At 42.8% G+C, this 20,390-nt stretch overlaps 1 protein-coding gene and 1 long non-coding RNA gene across 4 annotated transcripts in view; one reads left to right on the top strand and one right to left on the bottom strand.

The window, feature by feature from the left end:
- The window catches only part of LOC109433369 (uncharacterized), a 159,394-nt gene that overhangs the window by 116,662 nt on the left and 22,342 nt on the right, over window positions 1-20,390 (bottom strand). The window lies entirely within an intron of this gene.
- On the top strand, window positions 797-2,179 carry LOC109424445 (uncharacterized). Its single transcript, XR_009998849.1, has 2 exons — window positions 797-1,243; window positions 1,303-2,179. It is a non-coding gene; the product is annotated as an uncharacterized LOC109424445 (long non-coding RNA).

Raw genomic sequence — 20,390 nt, 5'->3', positions numbered from 1 at the left:
TCAGACAGCGGCAGCACGTGTCGGCATTGCAGCAGGACTGTGTACAGCCAGCGTGGTATAGAGGAGCTACCCGTGTACGTACGCGTACAACAGGCCGCAAGCGGTTTACGAACTCTCTGCTAGCCAAACTAGGTTGAGAAAATTGCGTTTTTGGGGGAGAGCGGTGTCGAATGTTCGATTGAAGTTGGCGTTAGTGGGCACAAACGGGAGTGTGTTGTGGATTGGCATCTAAGCCGAAAGAGATATGAGTTTGTGAAATAGGAGTGTTCACGGTGCGGCTTCGGGATCAGTTTGACTTTCTATTCCGCAGAATCATTATTTGTTCTGTGGCTTAGTTGGTTAAAGCGTCGGTCTAGCGAATACGGAGTCGTGGGTTCGAATCCCACCAGAACGCGATTTTTTTCACGAATTTCATCTCTCAATTTGTCAATAGGACAGATCGGTGAAGTACTAGATTTGTAGTAATGAGCTGAATTTTGGTATGGTGAGAAGGTCAATAGGAGGCAATCAGTGAAGTACTAGATTGAAAGTAGTGAGCTGGATTTTTGTATGGTGAGATGATCAATTCTCCATTTCTGCAATGAAATGGTGCAAACAGCGTAGGTTATATGATTTATTGGCTAATTTAATGCTATTTGAGCAAAAGTTTGAATAACTGTGTTGTTGTATTATTTTTTTCTGCAACTTCAGCAACACAGTTATCCAAACTTTTGCTCAAACAGCATCAAATTAGTCAATAAATCATATAACCTACGCTGTTTGCACCATTTCATTGCAGAAATGGAGAATTGATCTGTAACCGTTCGGTTCCAAAAGGCATATTTGCTGGCTCCACCGCAAATCCCAATTATTTGTCCCACCCTAGAAGTCCAAAATGACAGCATAGAGTGAGGGATCAATCATGCAATTCGTTTGACATGTGAGGCACTCACGCTCTTTTTCCACTCATTTCTCTGAAGAGTGATACTACTTTGCAGCAGTTTGATCAATGTGTCATGACAAACGCTTGCCCAATGTATCATGATTTGATACATAGATGGTGCTAATGTAATTGCACGGGTTTACATTAAAAGGTGAGGCTTTCCCTATGTATGCAAATATCATGTTTGTTTGGAATGTTATTTGTACTCCGTCCTTACAATTTAGCTTATAAATACTCAGCCATTGCCAAGAAAGCTTCTTTTCTGTTCCAACCAGTGGAAGATTTAGAAGTGCGCGTCGTGTGTAGTTCAATCGTTAAAAAGTAAAATTGTTATATTCCTATGTGTTAAAACTTATTAATTAATGTGTTGCTTTTTATAGAAGTTAAAACTAGTTGTCCTTAAAAACTAGTAGTACGGGCAAAAGTACGAAAAAGTCCGATAATCGATGGAAAATTTACAATACGGTTGGTGTTAATTGTGAAATTGTATTAGCCTTTATTATATGAAAAGATCTTTTATAGTCCTTTGCTGAAAATGTGCCCGACCGAAAATGTTTTGTGAAATGTATGAAAAAGCTTAAAAAGAGAAAGGTAAATTGTGCAAAATGAATTGTAATTGTGCAAGTGGTAGAAGATGGCGTCGCATTAGGGTGCTAATCACTGTGAATAGGTCCGCAAGCGGGCCTTTCTCTTCTTTCTTTTCTTTCTTCGGAACAAGTTCCGAAAACCGCAGGACGGCCGAGGTGACAACAACCCCCCCCCCCCCCTCCTGCTTCGTGCAAGCGCACCTTCCTTCCGTTACGCCAAAGTTGGACAGAAACCCGTTGGCCCATCCGTCATATCGGCCACTTTCATCCATTGCCCGGTCGAAGACCGGAAACCGCAAATTGGCCTGTGGTAAGCCATCCGATATTCTGGCCATCACCACTGCCCAACAGCTGCGAAGCGACCGTCAAGCCGCCATCTTCCGAACAATTTGCGACGTTCCATCTCCATTGTTCGGCAACCCGGGAAGAACTAGATCTTCATACAACGTCGGCCATCTTGGAAAGCCGACCGAATCTTGCCGACCGTGCCATTCGGTTACCTACGAACACCCGGAAGTGCCCGATGCCATCATCAACCTACTCTCCAGGCCTACACCGATACACCGCTACCGCCATGGATCCGGATCCCACCGAAAACAAGCGCAAGTACCCTATGTGACGTCAGTGTGAGAAATAGGAGCCAGGACTAATAAATAGTTTGTTAAGTTGATATTTGTGGTAGCGATTCTTTTATAAAACCGTAGTCATTGATTAATAAGTTTACACCACTTTCCTCTTTGTTCGTTTTCCATGTTCCAAAAGGGAACATCCATGCCTCGTCCTCCACTGGTGATCGAAAATTAGCTTTTTTGAGGTTTTTGAGCATCCCTATTGTAAGGCTTTGGTGTGTATCCGTCTTTACACGTGCATCCCCGCTGGGCACGTGTTACTTGTCCTCAGTGTTCTCTCTGTAAACGAGTTCCTTCCGAGGGTTGAAATGTGAAAAGGACTATGCTGCTTCAACGACCCTGTGATAAAATCCCTATCCAAGAGCAAGCATGTTTCAGATCATCTCACCATACAAAAATCCAGCTCACTACTTTCAATCTAGTACTTTACTGATTGCCTCCTATTCTCCGTTTCTGCAATAAATTGGTGCAAAAAGTGTGGGTATTATGATTCCTTGCCCAATTTGATGCTGTTTGGTAAAATGCCAGTAAAATGGGCAATATGTGTCATTGTATATTTGAGGCTAACTTTTGCGTTCATACTTTCTGGATCCGTTTTTACTATAAACTAGGGCTCCCATTTTCATCCTACGAAAAACAAAGGATTGAAGCGCTGTTTGTTTTGTTTCTTATTTTTGTATATTTTGTTAGAAGTGAGCACCCATGAAAGCAAAAAGAACGGAATCAATTGGTGCCGTAATCGCTTGTTTTCGAATAGGATGAATATGGGAGCATGAGATTAATGATGGAACACATACCCTATATAAACGCGACAGCTGATTTTGTGAAGTGCGTTCTTCCCAACTTCCCCTTGTATACAAAGCGTGGGGCTACCACCGCACCACGTCGCCTTCGTCAACCAAACGCACCAAAGTAGGACACAGTCGGCTTTACGCGTGGTGCAAAGGAAAATAGACACCCAATCCAGAAGGGCTTGCTTATATAATCTGTGTACCATGCCCCATGCCGCATAGAGCTGTTGCTCCATCTCAAAATACAAAGCTATCTATCCTATCTATCTATATGCATGCAGAGATGGTCGTCAGGTCGCTGTGCTGAGTGTACACGTGCCAACGTCTCGTGCACCCGTGCAGAAAAACGCAGACACGCTTTCGGTGGTGTTTTAGGTCGGAAGCAATATAAGTAAGTGTTTCAGCGTGGGGCTAAAAACGGTCGAGATATTACCATCTGCTGATCCATAGACGAGCAATGGAAGCTGTTGTAAAAATGTGTACCTATAAGAAATTATATTTGAAATCGATAATCAGGTTTTCGTACATTTTAAAACCTAACGGTTCTGGTTTTGGTAAATGGTCCGCACTTATGTATGAAAAAACCCTAATTAATCCACCTAGCGGTGATGGTGCCTTTCTCGTGCTTTAAAATATCCTTTCAACAAAACTCGAGCGACATGTTGATAACATTGACATAAATACAAAATGAAAACTGCTTGCTAAATCTACTCAATATGGATACATTTTATATTAGCATAACATCTAATATTCAGAAAATATAAGACAACGATCCAAAACTCAAACCAAACAAGTGTCATGAAGCCGCATAATTTTGAAACGTCATTTTAGATTTTCCGGTCATCATTTTATTGCTCCGGATATCTACCCCAACTAAACTAACCGCCATCTTGAACATTGAGACACCATCTTGGATGTTCTGGTATTCATTTTTGGACTCTGCACCTACAATTACATAAAATAGTCGCCGTATTGAATTTTGGCATGTCGTTTATGATTTTCTGGTTACCAGTTTTGGACGAAGACCGGCATTCTTCCCCATTCAAACTATAGTCATATTGCAGACCTTGTAAAACAGCGCACAGCTTGGGTTTTCTGGTTACAAATTTTGAATTCTGGACATATTTTCATACAAAATATGCCCATAATGCAAGAATTAAAAATCCTATAAAATAGGCACTAACTTGAACACTGGGCCATTATCTTGGACTTTGGACCGCTATCTTGGATACTCTGGTGGACTCCGAACATATTTCCCATACCAAATACACTTATTTTATGTAGTTTTAGAGCTCAAAATTTCTTAAGACAGCCACCATCTTCTTTTGACGCGATCAAATTCTTATTTTTCCATTCAACGTTGACCCATCCTGCTATAAATTTACACCTTAGGAATCTGAAATGGTACGATTTGATGAGATCGCTTTAGTTTTGTCTATTTTTTGTTCGCATATATGAGACCTTAGACCTATTCGTCACTGTTGTTCATACCTAATGTTTATCAGGCCATTAAACAAAGCCACTATTTATTTTTTCATATGAACGTTGGTTCTGCTACACAACAGCTAGTCTCTAATGTGATCTAAGGCTATTTTCTTGATAACCGTTCATTAGATTATCAAAAAATCTGCGATCTGATATGTCGTATGTATGGGTTTGGTTCATTTTTATATTTGGTAATTTCCGGTGGGATAGCCGGTTCTGGTTCCATGAGTCATGGACCATGACACTACCGGTTGTCCCAATTATGGTCTGAGAATATTTTATTGCTATTTATTCACCTTTACCTAATCACCGCGATTTGATATATCGCATTAATGCTTCACTTTTACTTCTAACCACTTTCGAAGCCACAGCTGAACCCGCAACACTACCTGGAATCTAATGTGGTCTGACCCTATTTTTCCATCAGGTTGTCGATAAGTCGTGATCAGTCATGTTAGAGATCACAGTCATTTGAACCTTTTCGTCGATATTCGGCCTCCTTTGTCTCCGACATTCGCAACACAAGCAATCGAACTACTGTTCGAAACAAAAATGTCAAACGAATGCACTTCACCACGATAGCGGCTTCGGGAGACGGTTCGGCTTTTGTTATTCCTGTCTTCTTCCATAATAAGAGCTATGTTACCCATCTGTGTGTCGTATTCAATGCAACATGCAATAATAAACTAATATTAACATTCATAATCGGAATTGGCTGAAAATCTATGCGTAAAGCTAGAATTAGACACATGTCATCGTGTCAGATGACATTGATTTGACCCTTTCTTATGTGTATTGATCTTCGTTCTACTGCTCGTGTTGTGTGTAGGTAAGAGGTAACGATAGCGCACGAATGTAACAAAGCCGACTAACACCCGACTGTGGCAACGAAATGAAGGTAGTGAAAAGTGTCGAATGTTTACAAGACTGGTCGTGATTTGATGTACCGCATCCATGGGTTTGGTTAAATTTTACATTTTACTACCCGGATCTGATTCCGGGTAACTACCGGCTGAACCAAATATGGCCTAACATTATTGTCTTGTCAACTGCTCATCGGTTAACCAAAAACGCTGAAAATTGAAGGTGTCACATGCAGGGTTTGACAATTTCGATGGGACTCTCAGAACCAATTCCGGAACACTACCAGTTGTCTTTAGTGAGACGTAAGGCTATTTTCTAGCTAACTGTTCATCAGGTTATCGCAAAAGCCACGATTTGATGTGTCACATGCTTGGCTTTGGTTTACTTTTACATTTGGCCTGTTCCGGCCACTCAAAACCGATTCCGAAACACTTGCTGGCCGTTCATTAGGTAATCTAAAAAGCCGCTATTTGATGTGACGCATGTACGGGTTTGTTTCTCTTTCAGATTTAACCACTTCGGCGGGAACCTCGGAACGGGTTCCGGAACACTACTGGTTCAGATATGGTCTGAGATGGTTTCCTGCTCATTGTCCATCAGGTCATCGAAAATGCCGTGGTTTGATGTGCCGCATGCATGGGTTTGGTTCAATTGAATATTTGGCCACTTCCAGCGGGACGACTAGAACCGGTTCCGGAATACTACCGGTTCAGATATGGTCTGAGATGGTTTTCCTGCTAATTGTCCATCAGGTCATCGAAAATGCCGTGGTTTGATGTGTCGCATGCATGGGTTTGGTTCAATTGTATTTTTGACCACTTCCAGTGGAACGCCTAGAACCGGTTCCTGAACACTACCGGTTCAGATATGGTCTGAGATGATTTTCCTGCTCATTGTCCATCAGGTCATCTAAAATGCCGTGGTTTGATGTGTCGCTTGCATGGGTTTGGTACAATTGTATATTTGGCCACTTCCAGCGGGACGCCCAGAACCGGTTCCGGAACACTACCGGTTCAGATATGGTCTTAGACTATTTTTCTGCTTGCCGCTCATCAGGTTATCGAAAATGCCGTGGTTTGATGTGTCGCATGCATAGGTTTGATGCATTTTCATATCGGGTCCCTTCCTGGGGTACCGTTCCGGAACACCTAAATGACCATAACTCCGGAACGGCTGGACCGATCCGAACCGTTTTCAATAGGAAACAATGGGACCAGATTCCGCGTCGAATAAACCGTTGGTCATTAAAATCGGTTGAAGTTTACTGCCAAAAAGTGATGTGAGTTTTTTTGTACACACACACACATACACACACACATACATACACACATACATACACACATACAGACATCACCTCAATTCGTCGAGCTGAGTTGATTGGTATATGTGACTCGACCCTCCGAGCCTCCTATCAAAAAGTCATTTTTGGAGTGAACATATAGCCTTTCCAGTACACTTGGTGTACGAGAAAGGCAAAACATGAAACTTGAAAAATGCATAGTCTTGAATCTGCTGTTTTTGACTCCTACAAGCTACGATGAAAATTTGAGCCAAATTGATTAAGTAAGGGGGCGCTCAACGAGCTTGAATTTTATGTGGGAAAACCTTGCAGCAGAGAAACAGAAGTCACACTCTATCTACTCATTTTCCATCGACCACAATCAAACGGTTAATTCAAATATTCGATAGTGGGTCGATTGACCACTCACGGTGCTGGTGTCTTGTTTGACGTTTGCTCACTACTGCCACCTAGGGATGACTCGGCCAAATATAGCATTGGGCGGTTTAGCTGTATTGACGATGTTTTTAACGTTAATTGTTTCAAGCGTTACGCCTGTTTCTATGTGACCTTGGCAACCGTACGCAGAAATGATTCTGCGGTCTTCGACAAAGTTGTTTGGCACCTTCTGGCACACACAGGCAAAATTCTATAACTTGTCATTTTTGTATACGTTTGGGTTAGTTTTATTTCCATACTACCTTTAAGTTTGTCTCCCTTACAAGCATATCTGTTAGCCAGCCCACCTAATTCATTGCTTCACGTTACTGCCTTGATTCCCTGTGACTGCGTTCCCTGCTCCATGTTCGTCGAAGTGTTACTTCCACCTTTCGGACACTTCACATTCGTCCGTCAAGATACTCCCGTTTTTAAACGTACACGTTCCAGCTCACGTCACAAAACCTATGCGAAATGCGTTGAGCTTTTGGTAGTACTTTCCTGACAACGGCCACAGAATTAGTATTTCCTCCCATACTACTTCATCCACGCCATTTTTCTTTTTTTTTCAGGAAGAGATCTGCTATTCCCACTTCCGCTTCACGTTCTTCAATAAAAAATAATGAATAAATACGTGCTCTTCATCCATAATCTTTATCTTCTTCTTGGCGTAACGTCCCCACTAAGGTGGCCCACACTTATATGAAAAACAAAAATTTCGAAAAATGCCAAGTCTTACCTCCTCAATCAGATGTTTTGGACTCCCAGAAGCTACGTTTAAAATTTGAGCATAATCGGTTGAGCCTAAGGGGGCGCTCAAAACGCTTGAAGTTTGTATGGGAAAACTTGACCAAATGTATGCAGAAATTTTAAGTTTTCGAATTTTGTCGCTAGATGGCGCTGTAAGCGTTTAATAATCAAACCCTTTGGTATTATTGTAGGTGACTATATGCCAAACAACTTTGTCGAAGACCGCTAAGTGATCCAACGTCTGTGAAAAAAGTTATACCCTAGGAAAAGTGAGGATAAACTTTATTGTTATTTTTCCAATACATGTAAAGGAATAATATCAGTAATGATAACTTTTGGGTATAACTTTTTTCACAGCCGTCGGATCACTTCACGGTCTTCGACAAAGTTCTCTGGCATATATTCACCTACAATAATACCAAAGGGTTTGATTATTGAACGCTTACAGCGCCACCTAACGGCATAATTCGAAAACTTAAAATTTCTGCATACATTTGGCCAAGTTTTCCCATACAAACTTCAAGCGTTTTGTGCGCCCTAAGGGGCGCCGAGTTTTAGCCTAAGGGCTAAACCGATTTTGCTCAAATGTTGAACGTAGCTTCTGGGAGTCCAAAACAACTGATTGAGGAGGTAAAACTTGGTATTTTTCGAATTTTTTTATTTTCATATAAGTGTGGGCCACCCTAGTCCCCACCGGGACGTTACGTCAGCTCAGTTTAGTGTTCTATGAGTACTTCCACAGTTATTAACTGCGAGCTTCCTCTGCCAATGACCATTTTACATGTGTGTATCGTATGACAGGCACGAAGATACCCTATGCCCAAGGAAGTCAAGGAAATTTGTTTTACAAAAAACTCCTGGACCGACCGGGAATCAAACTCGTCATGCTGAATATCCACGCCTTCAATTCTGCGACTATAGGGGGTCCTTAATCTCCTGTTTGAACCAATAATTGAGATGGGCCTTTAAGCCAAGTATATTACAAAATATTACCACTTCAATAGGGTTTTAAGCCCCTATTTTTCGTGAGACTTTTTTTAGAAGAAAGAACAGTGTTTTTTTTTAACCACATCTGCAGCCTATTTTGTCCACTAGTGCACTACTTGCCTGATTTCAATTGGCAGCTGCAGTTACACTTTGTACATGTACGGGGATTAGGGGCATAATGGACACCCTAAGCAAATAAGTACGTTAGGCCTGTAAGGCCCGGATTAAGGATTTTGGGGGCCCGGGGCCAGAGCGGATGTGGAAGCCCCTCGGAGGTACAAATGCCATGAGCAAATTTGCTTTTCTTTGTTTTTGTTAATGTTTAGCAAGCAAAAAGGTTTATGTGGGGGCCCGGAACCCTGGCCCACCGCCCCCCTTAAATCCGGCCTTGGGCCTGTATAACAGACAAAAACTCAACATATTATCAGTTGGCTTACAACTTTAACTTGTTTCCTACGTATTTTAAACATTTACAGCAGGTGGAATGTCATTATAGTGAATAAATAATGAATTGTAAATTGTGTATTTTTTGGGGCTGTCAGAAAGGTACGGGGCGAAATGGACACCCATCGGGGCATAATGGACACCCCTGCATATTTTATGCTGTATCTTTGATTACATCGACCAGTAAAGTAATTTGCCTACGGAGATCAATAACACAGATACAATACTCCATCTTAGACGAGTTTACATAACATCAAAGTTAATTAAATAAACTTTAGGCCAAAATAATCGGATTGATTTTTTCCAAAGGGGTCGTCCATAAATGACGTAGCTTTTTGGGGGGGGAGGGGGGTATTTGTGATTTTGTGACGAAGTGTGACGATAGGGGGTAGGAGTTTATGATATGCTACGTAGCTTTCTACTAGGCCTATTGAAAACAATATTTCATAATTAATAAACATTTAACTTGCATTAATTATCATTATCCAGTAACTAAAAAAACCCGGATTAATCCACCTAGTGGTGACAGTGCCTTTCTCGTCGAATATGTACTCATGATCTTTCCGTCGACGTAAGCATCCTGAATTCTGTGAATAATTTATTTATAAAAGCAAGAATCCAAGCCATCATCGAGTTACTGATGGCACAAATTTCCGGTGTTATGTTCAATGTATAGGCAGAGCTGAAAAATATCAGACCTCTTAGTTGACTGCGTGACTACCTTTACTATTACTGGAATACCATGAATACCAAGATAATAACAAGCTTAAATATAATTTATTTCACAACCAAAAATCACTTTCCAGTCTTCGATAAACTTTTTCCTGCACACTTCAGGCTATATTTTATTATAATTGGTTACTAGATTCAAAAAATTTGACAAAAAAATTTAGACGCAAAATGGGATTGAAAAACTTTGCTCGAGGTTGATGCGATTAAATTTCAATTTTCTCATGTACTGTATGTTTACACCTCAGGAATATGAGAAGATGTGATTTGATGAGCCTGCATCAGTTTTGTCAAGATTTTGTTCTCTTACACATATTTATCGCATGCATTGATTAGTGTCACTGTTTTTACCACTTCCTTTGAGATAGCCGGAACCGGTTCCAAGACTATACCTATTGTCTCAAATATGGTCTGAGACTAGTCTCTTGCTAGCTGTTGAACAGGTTTTCTGAAAAGCCGAAAATTGATGTGCATGCATGGATTTGATTCATTTTACATTTTGGTCATTCTGCCGAGACATACAAAACGGGTTCTACCGGTAGTCTCAAATGTGATCTGAGACTATTTTTTTGTAAACCGTTCATCAGGTTATCGAAAAAGCCGTGGTTTGATATGTCGCATGCATGGGTTTGGCTCTTATATGCATTTGACCACTTCCTGCAAGACACCCGGAACTGGTTCCGGAATACTACTGGTTGTCTCAACTATGGTTTAAAACCCTTTTCTTGCTAACCGCTCATCAGGTTATCTAAAGAGCCACGATTTGATGTGTTGCATGCATGGATTTGGTTCAATTTTTCATTTGACCACTACCGGCGGGACATTCGGAACTGGTTCTAGAACACCATCGGTAGTCTCTGCTGGCTATTTTCCTGCTTACTGTTCACCAGGTTATCAAAAAGTCACTATTTGATGTGTCGCATGCATGGGTTTGGTCAAGGGTTTGGTTCGCTTTAATATTGGACCACTTCCGGCGGGACATCCGGAGTCGGTTCCGGAACACAACCGGTATTCTCTGCTGTGATTAAAAGCTATTCTCCTGCTTACCGTTCTTCAGGTTTTCGGAAAAGCTGCAATTTAATGTGTCGTGGGTTTGTTTTCTATCTACCGGCGGGACATCCGGAGCCGGTTCCGGAACAAAACCGGTATTCTCTGCTGTGATCTAAAACTATTTTCCTGCTTACCGTTCTTCAGGTTACCGAAAAAGCTGCTATTTAATGTGTCGCATGCATGGGTTTGGTTCCCATCTATATTTGACCACTTCCGGCGGGACACACGGAACCGGTTCCGGAATACTATTCGTTTTCCTAAATATAGTCTGATTCCATTTTATTGCTAACCGTTCATCAGGTTATCTATAGAGACGCGATTGGATGTGTCGCATGCATTGGTTTGGTTCAATTTTATATTTGGCCACTTCCGGCGGGGCACCCGGAACCGGTTCCGGAACACTACCAGTAGTCTCTGCTGGGTCAAAGGCTATTTTCCTGCTCACTGTTCATCAGATTATCGAAAAAGCCGCTATTGGATGTGTCGCATGTATGGATTTGGCTCACTTTTATATTTGGCCACCTCCGGCGGGACATCCGGAACCGATTCCGGAATACTACTGGTTCAGATATGGACTGAGAGTATTTTCCTGCTTACCGTTCGTCAGGTTATCAAAAACGCCGCAGTCTGATATGTCGCATGCATGGTTTTGTAGCCTTTTCATATCTGACCCCTCCCTGGGGTACTGATCCGGAACACCTAAATGACCATAACTTCGGAACGGCTGAATCGATCCGAACCATTTTCAATAGGAAACAATGGGACCAGATTCCGCGTCGAATGAACCATCGGTCATAAAAATCGGTTGAGGTTTTCTGCCAAAAAGTGATGTGAGTTTATTTTGTACACACACATACTCACACACACACATACACACACACACACATACATACACACACACAGACATCACCTCAATTCGTCGAGCTGAGTTGATTGGTATATGTGACTCGACCCTCTGGGCCTTCTATCAAAAAGTCATTTTTGGAGTGAACATATAGCCTTTCCAGTACACTTAGTGTACGAGAAAGGCAAAAATATTGCATGATTTTTTTTCCATTCACAGTAATGTAAATAACAAATAATGGATAAACAAAAAATAAATGCCGGCTTCATTTCATAAGGCATGCAGCTATCGGACGCAACAACTGTATCTGAGAAAGTGGTTTTGAAATCCTGCGTGAAGAATAATGTATTGTGTTTGCAGACAAAAATCAATTTCGCTTAAATGCTTCTCAAGACCAATAGTTTGCTGCTTGCTATAGGGCACTGCACGCCGCTAAGGTTGCAAAGGATTTTTTTTTCTAAGTTTTTGGCATTACTGCATTATTCCAGGATTTCCTACAGGACTTTCTCGAAGAATTCATCCAATAATTTCTTAAGGAGCTCTTCTAGCAACTTTGTAAGGAATATCTCATTGTGTTCTTTATAGGTTTCCCCAACAGGGGAAGGATAACATTTCCACAAGAATTCCTACTGGGAATTCCAGAAAAAAAAAAACTTCTGAAAACATTCCAAAAGGATCTGGAGGAATTTCAGAAGGAATCCCCGATGGAACTTCCAGAAGAATTTTAGAAGGAACTCCTAAAACAATCTTGAAAGGAAATAGATAAATTTCAAAAGATATTCTGTGAGGAGTACCTGGAGCAAATCTAGATGAAGCTTTCAGAGAAATCTTGAATAAACTTCTGGAAGAATCTTAGAAGGAGATATTTGTTGATTGTCAAAAGGAACTCCTGGTTTAATTTCTGAAGAAAGCACAAAAGAAAAAATTGAAAGAATCCCGTAAAGAATTCCTGAAGGAATCCCGGAAATAACTTTTGGGGAATCACGGAAGATTATCTTAACTCCTGATGAAATCTAAGAAAGAAAATCCTGAGGGAATCCCAGAAGCAACTATGGGAGGAATTCGTAAAGGGATTCCTCGCAGAATTCTAAGATATCCTGGAGGAATCCTGGATGAAGTGATAGGAGGGATGCCGGAAAACGTTACTGGAGGAGTCCCAAAAAAAACATCCTGGATAAATCCTAGAAGGAAGTCCTCGAGGAATCCCAGAAGAGTCCAGGAAAGAATTCCTGACGGAATCCAAAAAAGAACACCTGGAGGAATCCCAGAAGCAACTCCTGGGAGGGTTTTGAAAGAATGCCGGATGGGCTACCTGCCGAGGTCTTGGAATGAATATCTGAGTGAATTCCTGAAGGAAACCAAGAAGGAACTCCTGGAGGAATCCCGAAAGGAACTTCTTTAGGAAACACAGAAAAAAGTTCTGATGGCATCTCAAAAGAAATTCCGGTTAAAATCCCTGTAAAGATGTCCAAAAAAACTGCTGGTGGAAGAGAGGAGAAGAAAACCTTGAAAAAACTCCTGAAGGAACCCTTGGATAAACTTTTAGAAAAACCTTAGAAAAAAAACTCATGGAGAAATCTCAGAAGGAGGTTTTGAGGGAATCTAAAAAGGAACTCCGGAATGAACTATTGAAGGGATCTTTGAAGGAACCCCCGAAGGAATACAATAACGAGGAATTCTCTAATGAAATCCCAAAGAAAATTAATGGAGAAATCACAGGCAAACAGACGTAACACTTCGAACATTTTTCGATTCAAATCATAGTCACGGAAACATATTCGCCCAATGCTAAAAGGACTAAGTTTGGCCGACCACCAACTAGGTGGCGGTAGTGAGCAAACGTCAAACTCGAACAAAAACTATGCGAGCGCCACGGTTGGGCAGTTAGCCAACTATCAAATTTTGGAAAAGACCGTTAAATCGGTGTACGATGAGAATTATCAGAGTGTTACGTCTGTTTGTCTGTGGAGAAATCCTAGAAGGAAGTGCTGGAGGAACTAAAAAGGGAGACATTCTCAAAAATGGAAATTTCAAAAGAAACTTCTCGAGGAATTCCAAAATGAACTGCTGTAAGAATTTTAGAAGAACTCCTGCAGGGTCCTTCGAATGTCGTGGTGAATTTTATTCAAATAAAACCAATTTGATATTCTTAATAGATTTATTAGTGAGCAAACTAATATCTCCGGAAGAGCTTCTATGGTATATTGAGAGCATCAATTTCTGGTTCTTCAGCATCAAGCAGAACGATGGGCGGTTTATTGAGTCATTAGCTCTGGTGATAATCTCCACTGGTTGCACCTATGGTCTTGATGTCGGCGATCTGAACCTGGTAGTCGGCAATGTTTTCTTGCTATTGTTTTTTTTTCATAATATTCTATTAACATTCAAGTTAAAATTTCAATCAGAACTAAGTTCGAATTTTTTTTTACATGAAAATTTTGTTGAGGGGGGGGGGGTGTTTAACATGCTACGTCATTTATAGAGGGGGGTATTTGAATTTGTGACGAAATGCTACGAGGGGGGAGGGGGGTATTAAAAATCGCTTAAAAAAGGCTACGTCATTTATGGACGCCCCCAAACTCTCTAAACCGCCTAACAGTATGCAACGCGCGTACGAGCGAGCGGTCAGGCTAAGGCCGGGGTGGCCTCTGCTGTACATAGTAGCCGCCTCCATTCCACTCGGTCCATGGCTGTTTGCCTCCAGTTCCGCACTCTGCGTAGGGTCCGCAGATCGTCCTCCACTTGGTCGACCCACCTAGCTCGCTGCGCTCCACGTCTTCTTGTACCGGTCGGATGACTCTCGAGAACCATTTTAGTCGGGTTGCTATCCGACATCCTGATGACGTGACCCGCCCACCGTAGCCTCCCGATTTTCGCGGTATGGACGATGGTTGGTTCTCTTAGCAGCTGATGCAGCTCGTGGTTCATTCGCCTTCTCCAAGTCCCGTCTTCCATCTGCACTCCGCCGTAGATGGTACGCAACACCTTCCGTTCGAAAACTCCAAGGGCGCGTTGGTCCTCTGCACGTATGGTCCATATTTCGTGCCCATAGAGGACGACCGGTCTAATCAACGTTTTGTAGATGGTTAACTTCGTGTTACGGCGAACTTTATTCGATCGTAGAGTTCTGCGGAGTCCAAAGTAGGCACGATTTCCTGCCACAATGCGCCTCTGAACTTCTCTGCTGGTGTCGTTGTCGTCGGTCACCAGTGAGCCCAAGTACACGAATTCTTCAACCGCCTCGATTTCATCACCGGTGATTCCTCCCTGGAGCCCTTTGCCATCATGTACTTTGTCTTCGACATATTGATGACAAATCCGATTCGCCTGGCTTCACTCTTTAGTCGGATGTACGTTTCCGCCATCGTCTAAAATTAACGAGCAATAATATCAATGTCATCGGCGAAACCAAGCAGCTGAACGGACCTCGTGTTTATCCCCGCTCTTCTTATTACACCCTCTAAAGCAATGTTGAACAGCAAGCACGAAAGACCATCACCTTGCCGTAACCCTCTGCGAGATTCGAAGGGACTCGAGAGTGTCCCTGATACTCGAACTACGCACATCACTCGATCCATCGTCGCCTTGATCAACCGTATCAGTTTATCCGGGAATCCGTATTCGTGCATAATCTGCCATAGCTGTTCTCGATCGATTGTATCATACGCCGATTTGAAATCGATGAACAAGTGATGTGTGGGCACGTTGTATTCGCGGTATTTCTGCAACACCTGGCGGATGGCGAACATCTGGTCCGCTGTAGCGAGAGTATCTTGTAGGCAGCGCTCAGTAGTGTGATCGCGCGGTAGTTCCCGCAATCCAACTTGTCGCCCTTTTTGTAGATGGGACACACGATACCTTCCATCCATTCCTCCGGTAATACTTCCTCCTCCCAAATCTTGGTAATGACCCAGTGTAGTGCTCTCACCAGTGCTTCTCCACCGTATTTTAGAAGCTCGCTTGGTAGTTGATCTGCTCCAGCGGCCTTGTTGTTTTTCAACCGGCCAACCTCCTCCTCAATCTCTTGAAGGTCAGGGGCCGGAAGTCTTTCGTCCTGTGCACATACTCCTAGATCTGTTACCACGCCACCTTCGGTACTTGCAACGTCGCCATTGAGGTGCTCATCGTAATGCTGCTGCCACCTCTCGACCACCTCACGCTCGCTCGTGAGAATATTCCCGTGATTATCTAGGCACATGTCGGCTTGTGGCACAAAGCCTCTGCGCGAGCGGTTCAGCTTCTCGTAGAACTTTCGTGTGTCCTTAGCGCGGTACAGCTCTTCCATCGCTTCGCGATCTCGTTCTTCCTGCTGGCGCTTCTTCATCCGGAAGACTGAGTTCTGCCTGTTACGCGCCTGTTTGTAACGTGCCTCATTCGCTCTCGTACGGTGTTGCAGCATTCTCGCCCATGCTGCATTCTTCTCGTTTTTCAACTGTTCACATTCGCCGTCGTACCAGTCGTTTCTGTGATTCGGAGTCGCGAAGCCTAGTGCTGTAGCCGAGGTGCTACCTATGGCGGATCGGATGTCCCTCCAGCCATCTTCAAGTGTAGCTGCGCCAAGCTGCTCTTCCGTTGGTAGGGCCACTGCTAACTGCTGCGCGTAGTCTTGAGCCACTTCTACGTTACGAAGTTGCTCGATGTTGAGCCGCGGCGTTCGACTTCGACGCGTGGTGATAACTGTCGAAAGTTTTGAGCGCATGCATACAGCGACTAAGTAGTGATCCGAATCTATATTCGCACTGCGGTATGTGCGGACGTTGGTTATATCTGAGAAGAATTTACCGTCGATTAGAACGTGGTCGATTTGGTTTTCTGTTTGATGGTCGGGTGATCTCCAGGTGGCTTTGTGGATATCTTTGCGGGGGAAGAAGGTGCTTCGGACTACCATACCACGGGAGGCTGCAAAGTTTACGCATCGCTGGCCGTTATCATTCGATACGGCGTGCAGGCTGTTTCGCCCGATTACCGGTCTGTACATTTCCTCCCTTCCTACCTGCGCTTTCATGTCTCCGACAAAGATTTTCACGCGGCGAGCAACCATCGTATGTTTGCTCTAACTGCGCGTAGAACGCTTCTTTCTCGTCATCAGGTCTCTCTTCGTGTGGGCAGTGGACGTTGATGATGCTGTAGTTGAAGAAACGGCCCTTAACTCTCAACATGCACATCCTTGCATTGATCGGCTGCCACCCGATCACACGTTGTCGCATCTTGCCCAACACTATAAATCCTGTTCCCAGTTCATTGGTGGTGCCACAGCTTTGGTAGAAGGTAGCCGCTCGATGCCCGCTTTTCCACACTTTCTGTCCAGTCCAACAAAGTTCCTGCAACGCCACGATGTCGAAGTTGCGGGGATGTAGTTCGTCGTAGATTATCCTGTCACATCCTGCGAAACCTAGTGACTTGCAATTCAATGTTCCAAGTTTCCAATCGTAGTCCTTATTTCGTCGCGTGGGTCTTTGCCGATTGTATCGAGTCGTATTTTCTCCTATGTTATTCGCAATGGGGATTTTTACGGGTGGCTTATAGGGCCTACGCCAACCCAACACTCCTGTCTCGCCGGATGGCCATCGTGCCAGTTCTGTTTAACGTCCCAACCAACACTGGGACGACCACGCTGATGGGACTACCACCTTGGATCTAGCTGGGCGTGATGCGGTGTCTTACTCAGCCGCTGGATGCCAGAACAGACGCTGTTTGAGCCGCACCTCCTTGGTGAACAGACACTCGGATCGTACCTCCTCAATCTAGCTGAAGTCAGAAGGACAACAGTGCCCAGGCTGCACTACCAGCTAAGCACACAACTCTTAGCTGGCGGTCTTTGTCATCGCTTGACCCGTGGAAGCATGAGGTAGGATCTTGTGAGGACCAGAGCTATATTGGACGCTCTCCTTATCGACTCACCGTTGCATGGGCTGCAACATGCAACGCGCGTACAACCATTCATAATTGCCAGTGTTCATTTTGCCCCGAATCGACTACAACATTGAAATTGCTCTTTTGGGTAAATTCTGATCAAAAATATAATACTTCATCCATTGTTAAATCTGCGTATACATGTAGGTAAGCTAACAATTCACTTGCTTTTATGGTGGACACACTCAAACACTCGTAATACCTTTATGCTGCTGCCACTTTTCTAATCTACCATGATGATGATTAACCTGGGCTTGTTAGGGGAATATCTGTAAATAAAAGAAAATCGGGTTAAGTACGGTTCCTTTGAATTCCACTAAGAATTTGCATCCTTTGACAGATACGTATTTCGACCTCAACTGTAAGGTCGTCTTCAGTGTCTTGTACTTGACTCGACTGAAGAGATCCATCGCATTCTACACGTCTCATACATCATAGGTAAAAATAATAGGTAGCTTAATCTAGGTAGTTTTTTTTATTTTTTTTTTTTTTCTTTTTTTTCCCGAGCATGCAAAAACTTATATCTATATTAACCTCCACCATAGAATAGGTAAAATTTCCCTCCACCACCGAATAGGTACATTTCCCTCCAGCACAGGATAGGTAAACAAAGTTCATGTATCACAGGTACATTATGAGACGCACGCCATACGAGAGTGCTTAGGGGGTAATAATTTGAAAAGCCACGAACTTCCATTGCCTTGGTCCTTATTCAACAGCGTGTTAGGTACCTGTTTGTATATCTCTAGACTCTCAGCAACGTCCAATTTCCAAGGTGAAGTTACATTTCGCAAAATTTGAATATCCTCTGTAGTTACAGGGTGGCCCTCCTCAAAGACATGTTCAGCAACTTTCGACCTGAAATCGTATTCCAAACCTCTATTCACTGTCCTCTGCGCCTTTCCCACCTCCTCTCGTATGGCGTGCGTCTCATAATGTACCTGTGATACATGAACTTTGTTTTACCTATCCTGTGCTGGAGGGAAATGTACCTATTCGGTGGTGGAGGGAAATTTTACCTATTCTATGGTGGAGGTTAATATAGATATAAGTTTTTGCATGCTCGGGAAAAAAAAGAAAAAAAAAAAAAAAAAAAAAAAAAACTACCTAGATTAAGCTACCTATTATTTTTACCTATGATGTATGAGACGTGTAGAATGCGATGGATCTCTTCAGTCGAGTCAAGTACAAGACACTGAAGACGACCTTACAGTTGAGGTCGAAATACGTATCTGTCAAAGGATGCAAATTCTTAGTGGAATTCAAAGGAACCGTACTTAACCCGATTTTCTTTTATTTAATCTACCATGGTAGAATGATGAACACAATGATGTTGATGTGACGTGGCTGTTGTTCCTTTTCCAGTCCGATTGGGGGTCATTCATTATGAGTACCCGTTCACCGATATCCAAGTTTTCCGGGTCCGTTAGAGCTGTAGGCTCAGAAGAGGGTCGGTGGGAAGAATAATTGAGGAAAAATTGCAAGTGACGGGACTGGAATCAAACTCATGACCATCCGCTTGTGATGCGAACGTGTGACCACTGTGCCACGGACGTATGACAAAAGGTCGAATGGGCAAAAAGTCGAAGGAACAAACGGTCGAATGGGACAAAAGGTCGAATGGGACAAAATTATTCACCAACATCAAAAAAATCATTATCGACTATTCGAAATTCGAAATAGTTGCCCATAAATGATAGAAAGTAATGTTCATGGAAATTAAATGTGGAAAACAGCCTATGGGTAAAAGAAGGGTGAAACATAGATTGAAATATGTCATGTGGAGCTCCATTCACTAAAGCGATTCAACCCTCGAGCAGTCGCGTCTTCGACTACCTGCAACGGCACTACGTTCACGCTATGTTTAACAAGCGTGCATTTTTCATGGTACGTGTACTCAGTACACGACGCGTTCGCTCCCGGGTTAGTAAACCCTATGAATTGGAAAAGGACAAATCTCTGGGTATTCAATGACCAAACATTTCGGTTTGTTTGGTCATTGAATACGCCGGGCCCGTGACGCAATTGGTCACACGTTTGCTAATAAGCAGATGGTCATGGGCTCGATCCCAGCCCCGGCACTTTCGTCAGTTGCTCTTTCCCCCTGAGAGCAGCTGACACTGACCCTCTTCTGAGCCCATGGCTCAAACGAACCCGGATACTTGGACATCGGCGAACCGGCAACCCATAATGGCTCCCCAATCGGACTGGAAACAGGAACAATCAACAGTCACATATCAACATCCTCGTGCTCATCATTCTACCACGATAGAGTAGAAAGTGAAAGCATCGCAACGGCAACCAGTTAGATATAGTACAATAAGAATAGAATACATTTAGGGGATGTACAAAGTGTAAGTACAGCTTCCAATTGGAATCGCTCACGCAGTGCCCTAGTGGACAATAGAGCTATAAATTAGGTTAAGTGATTGAAGAATAAAAAAAAAACGAAATTATTTTCTTATACAGTATAATTTGTAGGAACAACCTATCAATCGAAGAGGCGATGACGACTAAGTACAAGTAGTTAATAAATATGTCTGCAGTATAGTTAGGAAGAACAGCTATTAAATAAAACAAGATAAAATTTTTGATTAAAAATTAGTACCTAAAGAGTTAATAATTATTTCAGTAACAAAAGTTAAAAAAATAATAACCTATAAATTTAAGAAGGAAAA

The sequence above is a fragment of the Aedes albopictus genome, chromosome 3, assembly GCF_035046485.1.
Source record: "Aedes albopictus strain Foshan chromosome 3, AalbF5, whole genome shotgun sequence".
In the NCBI taxonomy this organism is placed as follows: Eukaryota; Metazoa; Arthropoda; class Insecta; order Diptera; family Culicidae; genus Aedes; species Aedes albopictus.
The sequence above is the reverse complement of the archived record's forward strand: the minus strand, read 5'-3'. Positions and strand labels throughout refer to the sequence as shown.